Source organism: Equus asinus, chromosome 4 (assembly GCF_041296235.1).
Source record: "Equus asinus isolate D_3611 breed Donkey chromosome 4, EquAss-T2T_v2, whole genome shotgun sequence".
NCBI classification, from domain to species: Eukaryota; Metazoa; Chordata; class Mammalia; order Perissodactyla; family Equidae; genus Equus; species Equus asinus.
Window position 1 is genome coordinate 99,526,178 of NC_091793.1, and position 19,173 is coordinate 99,545,350.

The window sequence follows — 19,173 nt, forward strand, 5'->3', positions numbered from 1 at the left end:
GTGATGAGAGAGGCACCAGGACAAATGTGAGCCTGCCGCGGATGGCAGAGCCGAGGTTCGGAAGGAGTCTGAGTCCTTGAACCTTTGGGTAAGAATCTGCATCAACGAGCCCCAGAGCTGCCCTCTGGACTCCTTGAAATCATACCGATTCCTTACTCTTCACTGCCATGTGGGTGAAATTATTCTGCCACTTGCTGCTGAGAGCAAGTTAACTGATACAGGTACTCAGTAAATATTCTTGAATGAATAAGCGTTTATAAGCTAAACACGCTGGAGGGAGAAGAGAGAAGAGAACCAGAAAGCTGACCGTCTACCGAGAGCCAGGCAGGAGAGCACTCTTTCGTGGACATGAGGCTGCTTAATCTTCACAGCGGACTCGTAACCACAGTAGTTTTACCCGCGTTAGAGATGAAGCAGCTGAAGCGCAGAGAAACTGTGTTTCCTGCACAAGGTCACAGTGCTGGAGATGGGAAATAATTACTATTTTAGGAGTACTTAGTTCAGCATCTTAGTTGAGACTGTTCATTTATAGTACAGGATTGTTTTAAATTCCTTTTTTTCTCCATTTCCACTTAGCACTGAAATTTCGCCTGCTAGTTTAGAAGTTAAGCATTCTAATCTTGGTCTTATCCTGGGCACTGCTAACTTTTGACCCCTACTCATGTTTATTTACCCCCGTTAGCTTCTCAGTCCCATCGCTATTTCTGTCTTCTCCTCCAGAGTGGGACGTACCACCCCTCCTCCGAGAGCCAGGCTCAGGGGACTTTCCAAGGAGGACTCCCGAGTCACTAACTCCTCTCCTGCCTCCCATCAAGTTAATACTGGAGTTTCTCCAGGGTTGCCAGCAGCCCATGCTAGTTTGCCATCTTGGCAGGAGGCCTGGGTGTGAGAAATGCATCCCATATTGGTCTAATTCCAGAACACATTATTCCCACTACACCATGAGGCCTGCGTAGACACATGTAGCCCACAAGCATATTCTCCTAGTAATCTTAGAAACAACAAAATTCATGTGTTCAGCTCTCTGCAGCCCTTTTCTCCTCCCCTTGGTGCGAATGAGTGACAGAAACAGAGAACGCAGTCTTTCCTCCACCCGCCAGAATGTCTGCTTCTTGCAGCCAGCATTTCACAGATGAACGCTGTAGAAAATGCCTTAGCTGCATCCAGGGAATTTCAAGTGCCTTCCTCCTGTTTCCGAGGGAAAACAAACAAACAAACAAAAACTGTCCTTTCTGCCGCAAAGCGCCAGGCATTGGCTGTGGAGAGGGCCACGCAGGCTGGAAATCCTGTGCCCTCTAGTGGTCATGTGTAGGAAGTACCAGCCAGATGGTCATTTCTGCAGAAAATCAGCAGGGAGTATGGGAGACAAATAGACAGAATGCCCCAGAACACTTAAATAATAAACTTTAATGATGCAAAGCTGCTTGCTTTACAATTTTACTTAAAATATCAAATACAGGTCATGGGTGTTAAAATGGACATCCATGCTGTCCACAAGTCCTGGCGGTTTTATTGAAGCTGCCCTGGCATTGGCCTCCCACCACTGAGTCCCCTGAAGCAACGGTGCTGAGCTGGAGGAAATCCACGTGCCAGAATTCCTCCTGGGAAGGGAAGGCTGTTTCTGATGGGAAAATGTTTGATAAGAAGCTGAGACCTGTGTGGACAGAATGATTCTAGCCAGTCCTGGGGGAGGATTGTTGTTGTTTTTTAAAGATTGGCACCTGAGCTAACATCTGTTGCCAATCTTTTTTTTTTTCCTCCTTCTTCTCCCCAAAGCCCCCCAGTATGTAGTTGTATATTATAGTTGCGAGTGCCTCTGGTTGTGCTATGTGGGATGCCGCCTCAGCATGGCCTGATGAGTGGTGCCATGTCTGCGCCCAGGATCCAAACCTGCGAAACCATGGGCTGGCCCTGGGTTTGTTTTTTATTGCAGCCTAAGAAAGGGAAGATAAAAAGGAGGAATGACAAAGTGAGGAATCCAGATCAGGGGAGGCTGCGCACTCCTGGGTATGTGAGCTCTCCCAGTGCCAGCCCCACCACAACCCCCACCAAGCCTTCAAATGAGTCTGATATAAACCTCTTAATCTCAAATTCCTGCACTGATGCACAGCAAGCCAATTACTGAGACGCTTGTGCTTGGTGATGGAGAAAGGTTTATTTGAATTGGCCAAAACAAGAAGGCAGGAGGGTGAGTTTTCTCAAATCTGCCTGAACAGGAGAAGAAAGCAGGGGGCTTGGGAGGAGGAGTTTTGGAGAAACAGAGGGATGATCCGAGTTTCCTTCACTCCAGATAAGCCCTTGGGCAACCTGACTGCTGGGCGTCAACAGCAGCTGGGGGCTGTTTATCGGTGATCATAACATCCTTGAAGGCATTCTCCTCTATAAAACAAGCTCAGCGTAAATCCTTGTGACCCTTGAACCACACTTCAGGTTAAACAACAAAGCAGCAAACTGACAAGATTAGCTTCTTTTCATAACAAAGTCAGAAGGTAATCTTATTGAATATCTACAGCAACACTCACATACCCAGCTTCAAGTCTGCTGCCCATAATGTGTGAGGGGATCCTTTTGGGCATCTCAGAGGGGAGCTGAGCTCTGCATTGGAGATGGTACAAAAGCGAAAATAGCACGTGAGCACAGGAGTAGGGTGACCTAGAGAAGCACAAGGAAGTAAGCCAGGAACTCACAGGTATCCCGGGAAGGGACTAGACAATAATTGTCCAAGTTTAACCAGCTCCCTAGGGGGTGGAGAGGAGCCCTAGCTGGTGAAATTGTGCAGGCATAAACCTGGTTAAAGTCAAGGTTTAGGCTTGGGTCTTCAGAGACAGCCACCAAACTTAACTCCAGCCTGAATGTCAAAAGTCACATAATAATAACAACAATGAGATATCTCATAAAGGTCCATGCCAACTCAGAAACGAAGGATGTGACATCTGGGTTCAGGAACAAAGGCTGTGATTTTTTTTTTTTTTTTAAGATTGGCACGTGAGCTAACATCTGTTGCCAATCTTCTTTTCTTCTTCTCCCCAAAGCCCCCCGGTACATAGTTGCATATTCTAGTTGAAGGTCCTTCCAGTGGTGCTACGTGGGACACTGCCTCAGTATGGCTTGATGAGCATGCTAGGTCCCCATCCAGGATCTGAACCAGCGAAACCCTGGGCTGCCAGAGCAGCCGAACTTAACCACTCAGCCATGGGCCCGCCCCAAAGCCTGTGATTTTAAAATCATGTAATAAGCTGCTGAAGTTCCTGCAGATTTATTTCAATTTCCCAAGGGAGGGGAGGCTGACAGGGAAGACAGACTGGGATGAGCAACGTGAGGTCCAGAGGCTTGTCTGTTGGAACATGACAAATGAGTAGCTGGTCTAGGACTCAAACCCAAGTCTTTAATTGTAAATCCCACATTTCTCTCATATCCTACTTGCCTCTCACTTGCAGAAAGCTTGTTTTTATTGTTTTTTTATGGTGAAATAACTTCAGTTGAGAAAAGCCCATAGTCGAATCCTTCTCTCTGACCTAATCTATTGTCTTTCCACTGGTACTAGAAAAATCAGTGTTATAACAGCTCTAAAACTGCCAGCACATCTGAAAAATATTTAACTCTTCAGCTGAGGATGGGAACCACCTGACTAAATAAAATAAAAATAAAGCGCATGTAATTGCTCTTCCCCGTATCTTACATGTGTACCTGAAAACAATCTTATATTTCTTTCCATTGAGATTTCTTTCCTCCAAAATGATCCAGGTATGTGGCTTCTTACGTGCATCATCCTGCCTGTGGACACACTGAGAGCAGGATGACATCTTATTTATCTTTGCCTGCCTGGAGCCTGGCACCTTTTGGTAGATGGGAAGTGGACAAATGCTCTGACATGGGCAGCAGAAGGAAGAATTTGTACGCTCCTCCAATTTCACAGAGAAAACAAATGAAAAGAAAGGGCCGACTCGTGCAGGGACAAATATTCACCTCCTCACTAGTCTAGAGCATTGCACGCCAGAGTCACTTTCCCCAGGAGTCTTACATTTATTGCATGATGATTCATTCAGATGCCTCCAAATGCCGTTTCCATCCTCTTGACTTGACTTGTGCAGGCACGATCAAGTAAAGACAATTTGGAGTCGTTTACTTTGTTTCTCCAATAAAAGAAAGACTTAGATTTACACAGCCTCTCTTCTACAAAGAGCTCAGCACGCTTGCCCATCTGGTGTCTCGTTTGTCTTTGTTTCATCCCTGTGAAGTCACTAAAGGATGTGATGCTGGTGTCAGGACCAGGGAAGAAGGTAAGAGTATATAGACTTATTCCTGCTCACCACAAGGGGGAGCCCATGAGCTCTCCTCATACTGTCATGGGACAGACCCCTAATGCCTGCTTAAGAGGCCATTGCTGCTCTGCAGGCACCAGGGGATCTCCACCCACAAGCAACCCCAGCCTGCCAGTCAAACAGTGGAGACACAAGTGAACCAGAACTAGAATACAGTATGATAAGAGCATTGCCCCAGGGCTGGATTAGGTATGGGTGTGGACAGTCTGCAGTGGCACAAAAGGGTGGGAGTTATTGAAAGGTTTAAAAAGTAAAGCTTCAGCATAAATTGTAGGAAGTGAAATAACTGGGAAGACTGTTAAATTCTTTGTAAATAGTTAAAGTAGTTAAATCAGACCTTCCACCCACCAAAATTACTATGCATTATATGTTTTCTGTGCTTGGTTGACAAATTTGGCTGAAAGGACTAAACTATGTTTCTCTTAGTAATTACAAAATAAATTTAAAAAATACTGCCCCTCAAAAAGTAAAGCTTCAAATAATAAGTGTTAATGAGGATGTAGAGAAGTTGGAACCCTTGTACATGGCTGGGTTCAGTGCAAAATGGTTCAGCTGTTGTGGAAAACAGTTTGGCAGTTCCCCAAAAAGTTGAACATAAAATTACCAGATGACCCAGCAAATACCGTTTCAGGTGTACATCTGAAAGAGTTGAAAACGGGTACTCTTCACACATCCTTGTACACACACATTCATAGCAGCACTATTCACAAGAGCCAAAAGGTGGAAACAGCCCAAATGTTCATCAACGGATAGATACAAATTGTGGTACAGTATATCCATACGATGAAATATTAGTCAGTCATAAAAAGGACTGAAGCCCAGCATGGGAATATAGTCAATAATATTATCATAACTTTGTGTAGTGACAGATAGTTACTAGACTTATTGTCAAGAGATTTTCACATATTGAGGTATATGGGGTAAATATTCAGGTTCAAAACTGATTCAGCTTGAAGTAAAGAAGCCTGCCTTATGCCTGTCAAACACACAGTGTGCATCTGCTTTAAGCGTTAAAGTAAGGAACGCACTCGCTTAAGAGAAGAAGGCATACTTCCCCTCCTATGCCCTATGGGTAACACCCAGATTACTCCCTTTCCCCATATGGGGGTCATGTTGACCTGCTAATTTGCAACTAAATACCTCTTTGAAACTTTGAAAATGTATCCTGGGTGTGTTTAATGTATGTTCTTCATTCTAAAAAGATGCAAGACTACTGAAAACCACGCTTCTCTGGAATGCTTTCCTTCCCGGGTTAGACTCCTCACTCCGGCTCAAGTAAAACTCACCTTATGTCTCTTATCTATACAATGGTTATTGGTTATTTGTGTTGACATGGTGATCACTTCGTAATGTATATTAATGTTGAGTCACTATGTTGTACACCTGAAACTAGTATATTGTAGGTCAACTATGCTTCAATTTAAAAAATTAAAAAATAAAGACTGAAGTACTGATACACTACAACTTAGACGAAAATGGAAATCATTATGCTGAGTGAAAGAAACAAAACACAAAAAGACGCATACTGGGGGGCCGGCCCAGTGGTGCAGCAGTTAAGTGCGCATGTTCTGCTTCTCGGCGGCCCGGGGTTCGCCGGTTCGGATCCCCGGTGTGGACATGGCACTGCTTGGCAAATGCCATGCTGTGGTAGGCGTCCCACATGTAAAGTAGAGGAAGAGGGCCACGGATGTTAGCTCAGGGCCAGTCTTCCTCAGCAAAAAAGAGGAAGATTGGCGGTAGTTAACTCAGGGCTAATCTTCCTCAAAAAAAAAAAAACGCATATATTGTATAATTCCATTTATATGAAATATTCAGGATATGCAAATCCATAGAGACAGAACGTGGATTGGTGGTTGTCGGGCTGGGAAGAGTGTTGAATGGGGAACGACTGCTTAATGAGTATGAGGTTTTATTTTGGAAGGTTGGATATGTTCGGAAACTAGATAGAGATGGTTGTTGCATAACATTGTGAATGTACTAGATGTCATGAAGTTGTTCATTTTGAAATAATTAATTTTATGTTATGCGAATTTTACCTAAATTTTTTTAAAAAGTAAAGGTTGAGCCAAGAAGTGACTGGGAACAGGAAGACAGCAGGATCTTGACGTATGGCCTGGAGGAGGGCATTTGAATCAAAGAAAGCCTCGTGTGAGAGGAAAGCAGCACAAAACACACAACACGACAGTGTGTCTAGGACTGCAGTAGTCTTGTGGCCTGGGGGTGGTCCACAGGGGAAGTCAGGGTTGGAGAGGGCTCTACCAAAAAGTAGGGAATTAGATGACAAATAGTTTCACGGATGTATTTTCAGGAAGTCTGTGTGTCTTGTTACAGGCAATTCCAAATTCTTAAATGACTGAGTGAAGGTGGGAGTTGGCCCGGCCAGGGGGCCATCTCAGCACTACACAGAGCAGACCAGACCTCGCCTGAGGCCAGGACTAAGATTTTTCTTAGAAACTAGCAGTCCTAGGTCCATCTCCAACCACCACTTGAACAAATGAATGATGGAGACCCCAGATTTTTACTCCAGAAGGCGGGGCTACAGCCATCTTTGCTGGGAGACCTTGTCAAACCTTTAAGTTACACTCTAGGGCAGAGGTTCTTAATGTTTATTATGCCATAGACTCCTACATGCTTCTTCATCAACAGAAATTGTGAAATAACACAATCCGTGAATGTTCTAGTAATCATGCTGTAGTGATAAGCATAAACGATAGTCTGAGATATCTGCAACAAGTAGACAGTCATGTGCCACATAACGACGTTTCAGTCAGTGACGGACCGCATATATGACTGTGGTCCCATAAGATTAGTACCATATAGCCTAGGCGTGTAGTAGGCTATACCATCTAGGTTTGTGTGAGTACACTCTATGACGTTTGCACAATGACGAAATCGCCTAACAACGCATTTGTCAGAACGTGTGCCCATCGTTAAGTGATGCATGACTGTAGTGTGACATAAAAATATCCGTGATTTCCCCTGAAAAAGTCACAGGAGTTACTAACACTAAGGTGGTTTGCTGCCTCTATTCATGACTAAAGGAAATGCTAAATTTCCGTTAGAAGCTAATAAAAATAAACATGTATTTCACAGATCCTAGCTTAAGAACACCTGTGTTACAACCTGGAAGGGCAGCTGTGGGGCAGTTGCTAAAACTCTCGTCCCTCAGATTATTGGTTGTCACAGGTGTCTAACAAGAAAAACTGAAAAATTGTGTGTGGCCGAATTGGCTTAGGTCTGTTCTCAAGAAGCAGGTGAGGGGAGATGTGGTGAGCTGAAGGAGGACAGTGGCAGGAGAGATGGATGGGAGGGCCCTTCAGAGAGGGGCACTATAAAGGGCACAGTCAGCAGGAGGGAGACATCTGAATGGCACTTATGTTTCCTACCTCTTAGATGACTGGGAAAGTGGTGGCGTCTGCAGTTTTCTCTCTGTAGAGCTGGTCAAGCAAGTTCTGCTCAACGACATTTGTGTACCACCAACTGAGCAGGGTTTTAATAATGACATTTTTGCTCAAGCAACTTTCTGTGTGTGTGTGTGTGTTTAGGGGTGGGACATATGCAGAAAAAACTCCTCAGAAATGAGTCTTACAGGCACATAGTAGAGGAAGGAGAAAACCCAACTCAATGCAACGTGCCTCTCATTCTATTCTAACAACTGCAATGCCAGCCCACCCACTGTCTCAAAGACCCTCATTCCCTGTAGGGGACCACGAGGGGCATGTGGAAGGAATGGCTATTACATGTGTGCCTCACTCTCTGTCTAGGCCCCCTGGCCCTCCCCAGATCACTGCGGCTGCCCCCTCAGTGGATCCTCAACCCCCTGTCCTCCCCTCTAATCCTTCTATACTCTCTGACTAAAAGCCATCACTCTTCAACTTGACCTCCAAGGCCCAACACAATCTGGCTCCAGGACCTCCTCCCCAGCCTCATCATTACTCACTCTCACTTGACCCCCCAGCAGGACTGGGCCACCGAATTCTCAGTTTCCTGGATGTGCCAGGTTCTCTCACCTCCAGACCCTTCTCTACTGCTCTGGCCCCTTACAGGTCTGTCTCCACCACCAGATGATGACTGGGACTGTCTTGTTTATATGAGTTTAGGCTTAGCGCCAGGAAAGAGCCAGTGCATAATCGTTGAGTGAATTAACATTTGAGTAACAAATTAACGCTCACTAAATACAATGGAATCTAGCTATTTAGGTCTTATGTTAGAATGCTGGGGACGCCATCATAAAATACCACAGACTCGGTAGCTCCAACGAACAGAAATTTATTTCCTCACAGTTCTGGAGGCCAGAAGTCCAAGATCAAGGTGCCAGCAGGTTTGGTTTCTCCTGAGGCCTCTCTCCTTGGTTTGTAGACAGCCACTTTCTCTCTGTGTCCTCACATGGCCTTTTCTCTGGGCGTGCCCATCCCTGAGGTCTGTTCCTCTAAAGATGCTAGTCCTATCAGACTAGGGCTCACCCTAACCGCCTCATTTTAACCTCTTTAAAGACCTTATCTCCAAATACAATGACATTCTGAGGTGCTAGGGGGTTAGTGCTTCGACAGATGAATTTGGGCCTGGGGAGGAGGGGTGGGTGGGGACACAATTCAGCCCAGAACAGGTCTGGAACAATCTACTGAGGCGGACATATGGTGCCCTGAGGCCATGTCATGGGTTCTCACCCTCTCTTCTGCCCCAATTCCTATGCTGCCATTTAAATATCATAATAAATATAAAGCCCCAGCCAATTGAGACTGAGAACCTGCGGGCACCAGCCCTTTCTCCAGGGTAGCAACTTCCTTAGCAGACTTCTCCCCAGGAAGGCTTGTGCTACAGGGCTACTTGGAGAACATTCCATAATCACACTCTCAAAATCAGAGAAAGACTCCTAAAATAAAACTTCCAAACCAGTTTGAAAATAACTGAACAGCTACTAATCACAAAATGAGAGACACTTTTTGTCTTAATATTCACTGGAGACTCAGAGAGCAGTACCCAGGGAATCTTAACCACAGGATTTGGTCCTTCCGGATCCCCGGAGTGTGGGCTTCTCTGCTCCTCTGGTCCTTGCTGCCTTGCAGCTCTAGGCCTCTCTCAGCTAACTTCTCCCACACTGCGGGCCAGGCAGCTAGCGCTCCTGCTGCAGTACACAGATTCAACTTTAAGTTTTGTTATGAACTGAGCTGTGTTCTCCCCAAATTGATATGCTGAATCCCTACTCCCCAACATGACTGTATTTGGAAATAGGGCCTTTAAGTAGATAAAATTAAATGAGGGGCCGGCCCGGTGGCGCAACGGTCAAGTGCGCACATTCCGCCTCGGCGGCCCAGGGTTTGTCGGTTCGGATCCCGGGTGTGGACATGGCACCACTTGGCACACCACACTGTGGTAGGTGTCCCACATATAAAGTAGAGGAAGATGGGCACAGATGTTAGCTCAGGGCCAGTCTTCCTCAGCAAAAAGAGGAGGATTGGCAGCAGATGTTAGCTCAAGGCTAATCTTCCTCAAAAAAAAAAAAAGATAAATAAGATCACAAGAGTAGGACCCTAATCCAATAGGACTGTCCTTATAAGAAGAGGAAAAAAGAGCAGCGTGCTCTCTCTCTCCACAGGTGCACAGAGGAAAGGCCATGTGAGGGCACAGCGAGAAGGTGGCCATCTGCAAGCGAGGAAGAGGGCTCTTACCAGAAACCAACTCTGATCTTGGACTCACCACCTTCAGAACTCTGAGAAGTTAATTTCTGTTGTTTAAGTCACTTAGTCCATGGTATTTAATGGCAGCCCAAGTAGACTAATACAAGCTTGTAAGAAATGCAGAATCCCAGATCCCACCCCAGTCCTACTGAATGAGAACCTGCATTTGAACGGGTTCGTTCTTGTGCACATTGCAGTTTGGGAGGCACTGTCCTGAAATACCTACTGTCTTAAAACTCTATTTTGCTTTTGATACAATAAAATGGGCCACTCATAAACCTTAGCTCTACTCAGAGCTCCCAAACAAACAAATTGGATGGAATCTTTGGCTTTTTTATGACTAAAGCAGCTGGAGTGGACATCTGACGCCTTTGTCCTGCACTCCTCTTTCTGTTGGAGAACTGGCCCACTTCGTGTCGTTCCCCCATGGCTAGTCATTCACGGTACTTCATCAGCCACCTGTCCATAGGTGTGGACACACGACCCAGGCCTGGCCAATTGTCGTACCTCATCTGTCCACTGTGATTTGTGAAAGCATATCACCAACAGGTCCAAGCATACTCCCTTGAGATGTGATGTATGGATGCTGAGAGAGAGAAAGTCTCTCTCTTTTGGATCATAAACTGCAAGGACATAGGTATAAAGCTGCCAGGCTACAGCAGGAAAAAAATGAGACCAATCTGCAAAAAAGACTAGAGAGATGGTAAAAGAGACCCTTTATGTCATTGTTTGGGCCCCCCAAATCCAGCTGCACCCCTGGATTTACCAGTTCTGTATGCCAATTTGTGCTTACACTACAGATGGGTTTCTGTCACATACAACCAATATGTTCAGGTGTTAATACAGTTCTCCTCACAAACCCTGTTTGCTATAAAGCTATCTTCAGCCTAGAGGTTGGCCAATCTGGGACGCACATATTTTAGTATTAAGTGCCAGGCTTCAAGCTGAGGGCCAGGGACCAATGTGAAGAAGGCACAGCCCCTGACTTCAAGTTGCTGACAGTCTGGGGGCTGGGGCCAGTGGAGATTCAAAGATGTGAACAAATCATGCAATAAAGATGGTAAGTGATGTCACGCAGCTAGGAACAAAGTATCATGGAAATATGGAGGAGGGCGCAAGAAACCTTACAAGAGAACAAGCAAAGGCTTGACAAAGGAGTCAGCATTTGAGCAGGATCTTAAAAAGCGGGGATAGCCCAGGAGTTTGATATGGAGAATGATGTTCCAAGTCAAGGAATTAGCATGTGCAAAAACAAGGATCTGTGAAACCCACGGGGTCTGTGGCTGGTGGGTGTGCGGGGACTGGCCCACAGAGGGGGTGACTGAGGGGGATGGCGAGAGGGGAGACTGCACAGACAGGTGCAGTGATGTTGAGAGAAGACTTTCTCCAGCCAAGGAGTTGGATTCGATCCTTAGGCAGCAAGGAGCTAATGTGGGTTTTTGAACAGAGAAGACTTATGAGCAGATTCGTGATTTAGTAGGATTCCTCTGGAGGTTAAATGGGATCATTAAACTCTGAACCCCTGGATGGCAGAAATATCTCTGGGTACACGGTAGTATGTAATATTTACTGAATTGAGAAACAGTAACAGTCTCAATGGAAGCAGTAGCAGTGGGATTAGAAAAAAGGGAGCAATTTTGAAAGACATTTTTGAGCTAGAATCAATAGGACTTATCGAACAATTAGAAAGGAAAGAATTAAGAATGATTGAGCAGTTTCTCTCTGGGGTGACTAGATGGGTGGAAATAAGAAATAGGTACAGGTTTTCAGAGAAAGAGAATAGCCTCACTTTGAACATATTAAATTTGAGGGGCCTGGGAGTCCAGGATGAACCATCTGGAAGGAAGCTTGCCTAACAGACTGGGTGATCAAGAAAGAGGTCAGAGCAAAAGATAGAAGGGCCTGGAAGTCATCATCACAGGAAGGCAGTTCAGAAAAGAGGGTGTTAGTCAAGAGAATTAACCTCTGAAATGCCAGAAATTGTTCAAGTTATGACCCCCCAAAGGAATGTATCATACTCAAGTTCCTTTATAATTGTTGCATAGATCAACAAAGCCCCCACACACCCCCAAAACAACAGTGGCAAAATGCCTCCACGCTACAGGTAGGGATAAAACAAAAATTCCAGCAATTTGACTCCCTTGGCATGTCTGGGCCACAAACGAACGATAGCTTCTGGAGATTCTGGCTGGCAGCTGATGTTGGACCATTCATAAGGAGAAATAGCATCAGTGTCCGCTGAACCAGGCCACATTTGAAGTACTTCTGCCAACCCCAGGACAACCATGGAGCCAGGAGGCCTTCCGATCTTTTCGTTTTTCCTGCCAAACTGGCCATGCGCTCACTCTCCCTCGCCAGGATTCCCTGCCTGCAACTCTGTAGGCTCCTAATAAGATGCCACGGTCCTTGTGTTGGGCACACACATGAGCGGAGGGGGGCGGGCAGCAGTGGCCAGGGAACCAACAGCCGAGGGCCGGCTGTACCAGGATTGTCGGCTAAAAGCTCTGGTTTAGCTGACGTTCGGATCCTGATGTGAATATGAACCTATCAGAAAGCTGATTACTTTTCTTGTTGTTACACATTTTAAAAACAAAACAAGACTGAATTAGCATACAAAATTATCTCTGCTATAAGTGATAAAAGCACATCACGTGTGTGCTATATATATAGCTATGTATAGTATGATCTATTTGAGTTTTTTTTTAATGTGTGTATGTGTATAGAACATGAGCAGAGGGGCCAGCCCCATGGCCAAGTGGTTACGTTCACATGCTCCACTTCAGCAGCCCAGGGTTTGGATCCTGGCCGCAGACCTAGGACTGCTCATCAAACCATGCTGAGGTGGCGTCCCACATGCCACAACGAGAAGGACCCACAACTAAAAATATATATATAACTATGTACTTGGGGGCTTTGGGGAGAAGAAGGAAAAATAAAATCGTTTAAAAAAAATTATTTAAAAAAAAATATATATATAAGCAGAAAGGATACACACCCAACAGTGGGAAGCTGAGAGGAGTGGCAGGGAGTGGGGAGGTTTGACTATTTACCCTTCTATATAGTTTGCTTTAAAAATTTTTTTTAAAAAAGTTAATTTTCAGATAAAACTTTTTTCAAAATGCATTGAACATTTTAATTAATCATGAAGGACAGCCCAATATTTCATAGAATTCTAAGGCGTGTGCACAAACACGCATCATCTAACATCGTCGGTTCAAGTCGAGGCTGCTAACCAAGTCAGTACAAGTTCCTGATGACTGACAACGAGAAGGAGGCTTCCTGTCAGTCTCCCTCCCGCCCCCTCTCCTCCCTTCGTCCCTCCCAGGTCAGGTAAGAACTTGTCTGGAGAATGTGTGGAGGAGAAGGGAGTTAGCACGACGGCAAGCATGGGAGTCACTGGCTGCAAAGACACTTGTGAAACAAGACCAAGCACTGGATTACTTACTACAAATTCGTGGGGAATTTGACACTCTGCTCAGACTAACTCAAGTTTGTCACACTCAATCTAAGTTAACGTGAAATTCATCATTAGGCCCATGGTCAAGTCTAGACCTGGCTTGTCCCTGGGTTGAAGGCAGGTGGATGCATGTTCTGGGCTGACTTCTTTCCCTCAGTGAGAGCTGGATTCCTGACTGGTCGAGGCCCCCTCCCAGCCAGCCTGGGGAAAGGCCATCAGGAGCATGAATCCTGAGAGCAGCCTCAGAAAAATCAAAAGAAATCGTGGAGAATCAGAACTAACGGGCTCAGAAAAAACTCCATAAGAGCCTGGATACAGAATTCCCATTTGGGGAATTTAATTAAGAAATTAAGTAAAATTAAAGAAACATAAGAATCAATTTGGGAAACAATAGACCCCATATTACATTTTTGATGCTTTCTAAATATTAGGAAATTGAAAATGTGGACATCAGTGATAGGCAGCCCAAACAGGAAAGGCAGTTCCTTTACATCCTGTGACATCGACAGCGACTCTGCTGCAAGGACCCCACCTGCTCTAGGCAGGCAGAGACTGTTAAGGAGGAAGTCTGAGAAGCTTCCTTTCTGCCCACCCATCTCCGCATCACCTCCACCCTCCACCCTTCCCCATCAAAGGACAAGTCTGACTACTCCCACCACAGCCACCCTGCAGTGTTCTCATCCCTCCACTTTTTTTTTTTTACTATTTGATTTTTATGTATATATTTGCTTAAATCAGCAACTTTCTAGGCCAGGTTCAGATAACAGAAGGGCTTTCTGAGTACTTTATGATGTCTAGACCCAAGGTCTGCTGCAAACACAGTCTGGAGTAAAGTGGAAAAGAACATCTTTCTAAAGAGAGGTTAGAAATTCTAATCCAGGGGCGGACCTGGTGGTGTAGTGGTTAAGTTTGTGCACTCCACTTCAGTGGCCCAGGGTTCACAGGTTTGGATCCTAGGCACAGACCTATACACCGCTCATCAAGCCATGCTGTGGCAGCATCCCACATACAAAAAAATAGAGGAAGATTGCCACAGATGTTAGCTCAGTAACAATCTTCCTCAAGAGAAAAAGAAGAAGTTTGGCAACAGATGTTAGCTCAGGGCCAGTCTTCCTCACCAAAAAAAAAAAAGAAGAAGAAATTCTAATCCAGTAAGTTCAACTGCTCCTTTCTCTGGGAGCAGGACTGAGTTATACCTGGCCATGAGGCCACCATTCTGAGATATCACCAAGAGCGTATAGACCACCGAAAACAAGATCAACCCAGTTTCATGGGATACCCCAGGTTACAGTACATATATCAGAATTCAAATCACCTACACTCAAAAGTAAGCTTACAAAGTCTTCGTAAGATACATACACAATCAAGCTGGTGTCACTGCTGTTGGTAAGCCGGTGGCTATATCAACCCATGTCACATTGAAGATGCATCAAAAAGGACTTACTGAGGATGTGGAGAAATTGGAACCCTTGTGCATTGCTGGTGGGAATGTAAAATGATGCACCCACTATGGAAAAACAGTCGGTGATTCCTCAAAATATTAAACATAGAATTACCATATGGTCCAGTAATTCTACTTCTGGGTAGATACCCAAAAGAAGTGAAAGTAGGGATTCAGATATTTGTACACCCATGTTCATAGCAGCATTATTCACAGTAACCGAAAGGCAGAAACAACCCAAGTTGTCCATCGACAGTTGAATGGATAAACAGAATGTGGTGTATACGTACAATGGAATATTATCCAGCTTAAAAAGGAAAGACATTCTGACACATGCTATGACATGGATGAAACGTGAAGACATTATGCTAAGTGAAATGGGCCAGTTACAAAAGGATAAACAGTGCATGATTCCACTTATATGACATACCTAAAGTAGTCAAATTCATACTCGCAGAAAGTAGAAGGGTGGTTGCCAGAGCCTAGGGGCGGCAGGGAATGGGGAATTAGTGTTCATTGGATACAGAGTTTTAGTCTAGGAAGATGAAAAAGTTCTAGAGATGGGTAGTGACACAGTTGCACAACAATGCAAATGTGCTTAATGCTACAGAACTGCACAGTTAAAAAGGGCTAAAATGGGGGGCAGCCCCAGTGGTGCAGCAGTTAAGTGTGCACTTTCCACTTTGGCGGCCCAGGGTTTGCCGGTTCGGATCCCGGGTGTGGACATGGCCTCCCTTGGCACACCATGCTGTGGTAGGCGTCCCATACATAAAGTAGAGAAAGATGGGTATGAATGTTAGCTCAGGGCCAGTCTTCCTCAGCGAAAAAGGAGGATTGGCAGCAGTTAGCTCAGGGCTAATCTTTCTCAAAAAAAAAAAAAAAGGTTAAAATGATAATTTTTTAATTTTCAATATTACCGTTAATTATTATTATATTTACAGTTGTTTTAAAAGACTTTTTTATTAGGCCCTAAAGAGCATCATTAAGTCCAATGGATGTTGATCTATGTTCAAGTAGCTCTATTTCTACTTCTGGAAGTTGGTTAATTTTTCTGGTGATGATGTCAGAAGTTAAGTTTTCTCTGATAGTATCATCTGATTCATGATTTTTCATCTTGAGCTTTATGCTCCCCTTCTCTCAACAGCTGGCACCTCCCCTGGTCTTCCTTGGCCACAACCAGCACCCACAGCAACCTCTGCTTAACTAGCCCAGGCACAGCCATTTTTGGCTGACCTTGTCCCTCCATGTTTTAACCCTACAGGGTCATCCTGACTTCTAGTTGTACCAACACTCACCATTACTGTCATCTAAAACTCCTTCAGCATACCAGCATGCTCTATACAGAACAAATAAAAGGCCTATTTCCTGTGTCCTGGCAGACAGCATTCTACAGATAACAATGAGGTTAAGAGGGCAGAATTTATTCCCCAAGTTGTGTTTTTAAGAATTCTTAGTGGAAGGAGTCTGGCCCTTATGAATTTAGAAATATAGCCTAGAGAAGATAATTTCTCCTGTTTTTATCTCATCTCTCCACTTCACTCTATATCCCCCCTTCCCCTGCCAAAAACAAGCAAACAAAACACAACTCAACTTATCTCAAGTAGAGTATTTCATTCCCTTCCCTGAAACACTGGAGTCTTTGGAATCTCAGCTTCTTCCCCAAGCAGGCTTATCAGAAAGTTCTTTTCGAACAAATGTTCACTCTAAATGTATTTTGGTAAATAAAAATAAAAGAATTTCCATCTAGTTATAAATATGCATATAGGCATCTTAAGTTTGTATAGAGTTTTAGAGTTGACCACATACTTTTATTTATTTATTTATCTATTTTTTTGAGGAAGATTAGCCCTGAGCTAACTGCTGCCAATCATCCTCTTTTTGCTGAGGAAGACTGGCCCTGAGCTAACATCCGTGCCTATCTTCCCCTACTTTATATGTGGGACGCCTACCACAGCAAGGCTTGACAAGCGGTGCCATGTCCACACTCGGGATCTGAACTGGTGAACCCTGGGCCGCCAATCAGAATGTGCACACTTAACCGCTGCACCACCGGGCCAGCCCCAACCACACACTTTTAGAAGCATGATCCAATTTGATCTTGCCAAGAACCCTGGGAGGTAGGCAGGACTGTCAGACCTCCACGTTATAAATGAGGAAACTAAGGCCCAGAGAGATTGTGTGTAGCCCAAAGTTAGAGCTGACCAACCTGGAAAACCAAGATTCACTCCAAAATACTTTCACTCCAAGTCTGCTTCTTGTTCTACTAGACTGTGTGGTCAAAGCAATTAGCCAAACACCATCAGTAACCACCATTTTGGGCTTCCTACTGTGTGTGGGACCTGGAGCTGACCCTAAAGTACCAAAACTCAGTCCTTGCCCTCAATGGATAGTTCAATGAGAAAGGCAGAGTTTATTCAACAGTAAGTGGCTAATGCCAATCACCAAATATGCCCTACAGGCAGGAAAAGCTGCAGACACTGTCCTACACTCCTAGCACATAAGAGTGCAGGACCTACCTGTGTAGGACTGACACCCTGACAGGACCTATGAAAGGAGTTTGAGAGATCCAAGACCCTCTAGAAAAGGATGAGTTCCTGTGAATGGTTTGAACCTCCTTCAGACACAGACTCTGTAGGCCTCGCTCAGTTGTTTTGTCTGCCATGGCTGCACTTGGGACTTCCCCACCCGTTTCCATGACAGATCCCAATAATGACTCACCTTCTTTTCCAAATCTTGCCACAAGCTCAGGTGTGCTGACACACCTGGCCTAGAGCCTCAGATGTCCTTGCTATGTGTGGCAAGGCCCTCCAGACCACACACACAGCCTCGCTATCCATAATTGCTACTCCTCTCTGGAGCTACTGTTTACTCCTTCCCAGAATATTGGTGTCCCACTTGTCCCTGTAATGTAAGAGAGTAAAATCCTTTACAAAGACTACTTAAAGACCGCTTGAGCCAATAAGCATTCATCAAGTGCCTAACAGATGCAAAACGTTTATGACCTTGAATTTGAGCAGTCAGTAACCATCAATCACATTAATAATTAACCAAACAGACATTTATATCTGTGATTTACCCAACACGTAGGTAGAGGAGGTGGCCAGTGGAAACTGCCAAAGGCTTGCCCAAATTATCTTTCTATCAGACTGCCCAATTTGGAACTTGCTGGGAAATCTGGGAAGCCAGACACACCCAATTGCTACTGCTAAAGAGACTCTTGTTGACTGAATATTTCTGGACCCATTAGTAATATTGTGATAATAGCTGAGGGGAAGGTCGCAGAGGGACACTGGAATGTACATTTTTATGGGGGCAGAGAAAATGGAAAGTCTGAAACATAAAGCATTGGCCAATCAAAGCTGGCCTAAGGGGCAAACAACTTTGAATGACCTCAAAGCAATCAAAGGTTTAATGAGAACACCCAGCATTGGAGGAGGGGGTATCTAAAAGGCAAAAAAGAATGGAACGAGAGGTACCAGAGAAGGAGTGGTCTCCTCCGTGGTTTGGCCCTGGGCCAGCCCTGAGCTTAGCTAATGGAAGCCTGTGGAAAAGGGGTGCCACCTTTCAGTGCCTCTCAACCGAGCCTCTGCATGGAGAAGACAGACAGAGTGCCAAGGCTGAAGTGCTTCAGCACGCGCTCCCCTATTGTGTGAATTCCCAGACTAAAGAGGTCTCTTCTTTCAAAGCTCTCAACCTAACGTTTCTCTGAGGCCTCTGCTCTACAAAGACGACAAGGCTGTCACGCTTGAGATGCCACAACCCCTTGGAATCTTCTGAGTAAAATGAAATCTGCTCTGGTTTTCCAATCTATCCAATGCACCGGCCAAATTATTTTGTGCATAATATTAAGGCTGTGACCAGGCTTCCTTTGGTGGTCTGCCATATTGTTAATGTGCCAGAAAACAGCTGAGATGACAGCTAAATGGAGTTAAGGGAAATAATCTGTAGTAAACATTAATAAGCACAAAGTGTGAAACTATTAGTGGTATTGTTACCGAGATAAATCACCTTTCTAAATGGCATGGGAGACTTTGTGGTCCACAGAGTACAGGCCTCTGTTCTTGATACTCTACCAAACCCAGGAAAGCTTTCAGTGTTTCAACTAATTCTCCTGGACATTTTTCCCCTGTAGTTACTGGAAACAAAAACCAGATCTATAATGGAAATTTTAAGGACAAAATCTTATAGATGCTCCACACTTATAAAATGTAAATATTGTGTGATATTTTGTAACTGGTTCATTTTCTATGACTTTCTCATTTTTGTACTTGTAAA

General features: G+C 44.7%; 1 protein-coding gene and 1 long non-coding RNA gene across 3 annotated transcripts in view; one reads left to right on the forward strand and one right to left on the reverse strand.

Annotated features, from left to right (window-relative positions):
• The window catches only part of DAPL1 (death associated protein like 1), a 92,019-nt gene that overhangs the window by 26,999 nt on the left and 45,847 nt on the right, over positions 1–19,173 (forward strand). The window lies entirely within an intron of this gene.
• Positions 1–19,173, reverse strand: part of LOC139045193 (uncharacterized) — a 35,872-nt gene that overhangs the window by 2,110 nt on the left and 14,589 nt on the right. Inside the window, exon 4 of one of the 2 annotated variants that reach the window (XR_011503089.1) lies at positions 17,617–17,799. This is a non-coding gene — a long non-coding RNA (uncharacterized lncRNA). Of the gene's footprint in view, positions 1–16,962; positions 17,800–19,173 lie in introns of those variants that run through there. The other variant, XR_011503088.1, reaches the window with a different exon arrangement.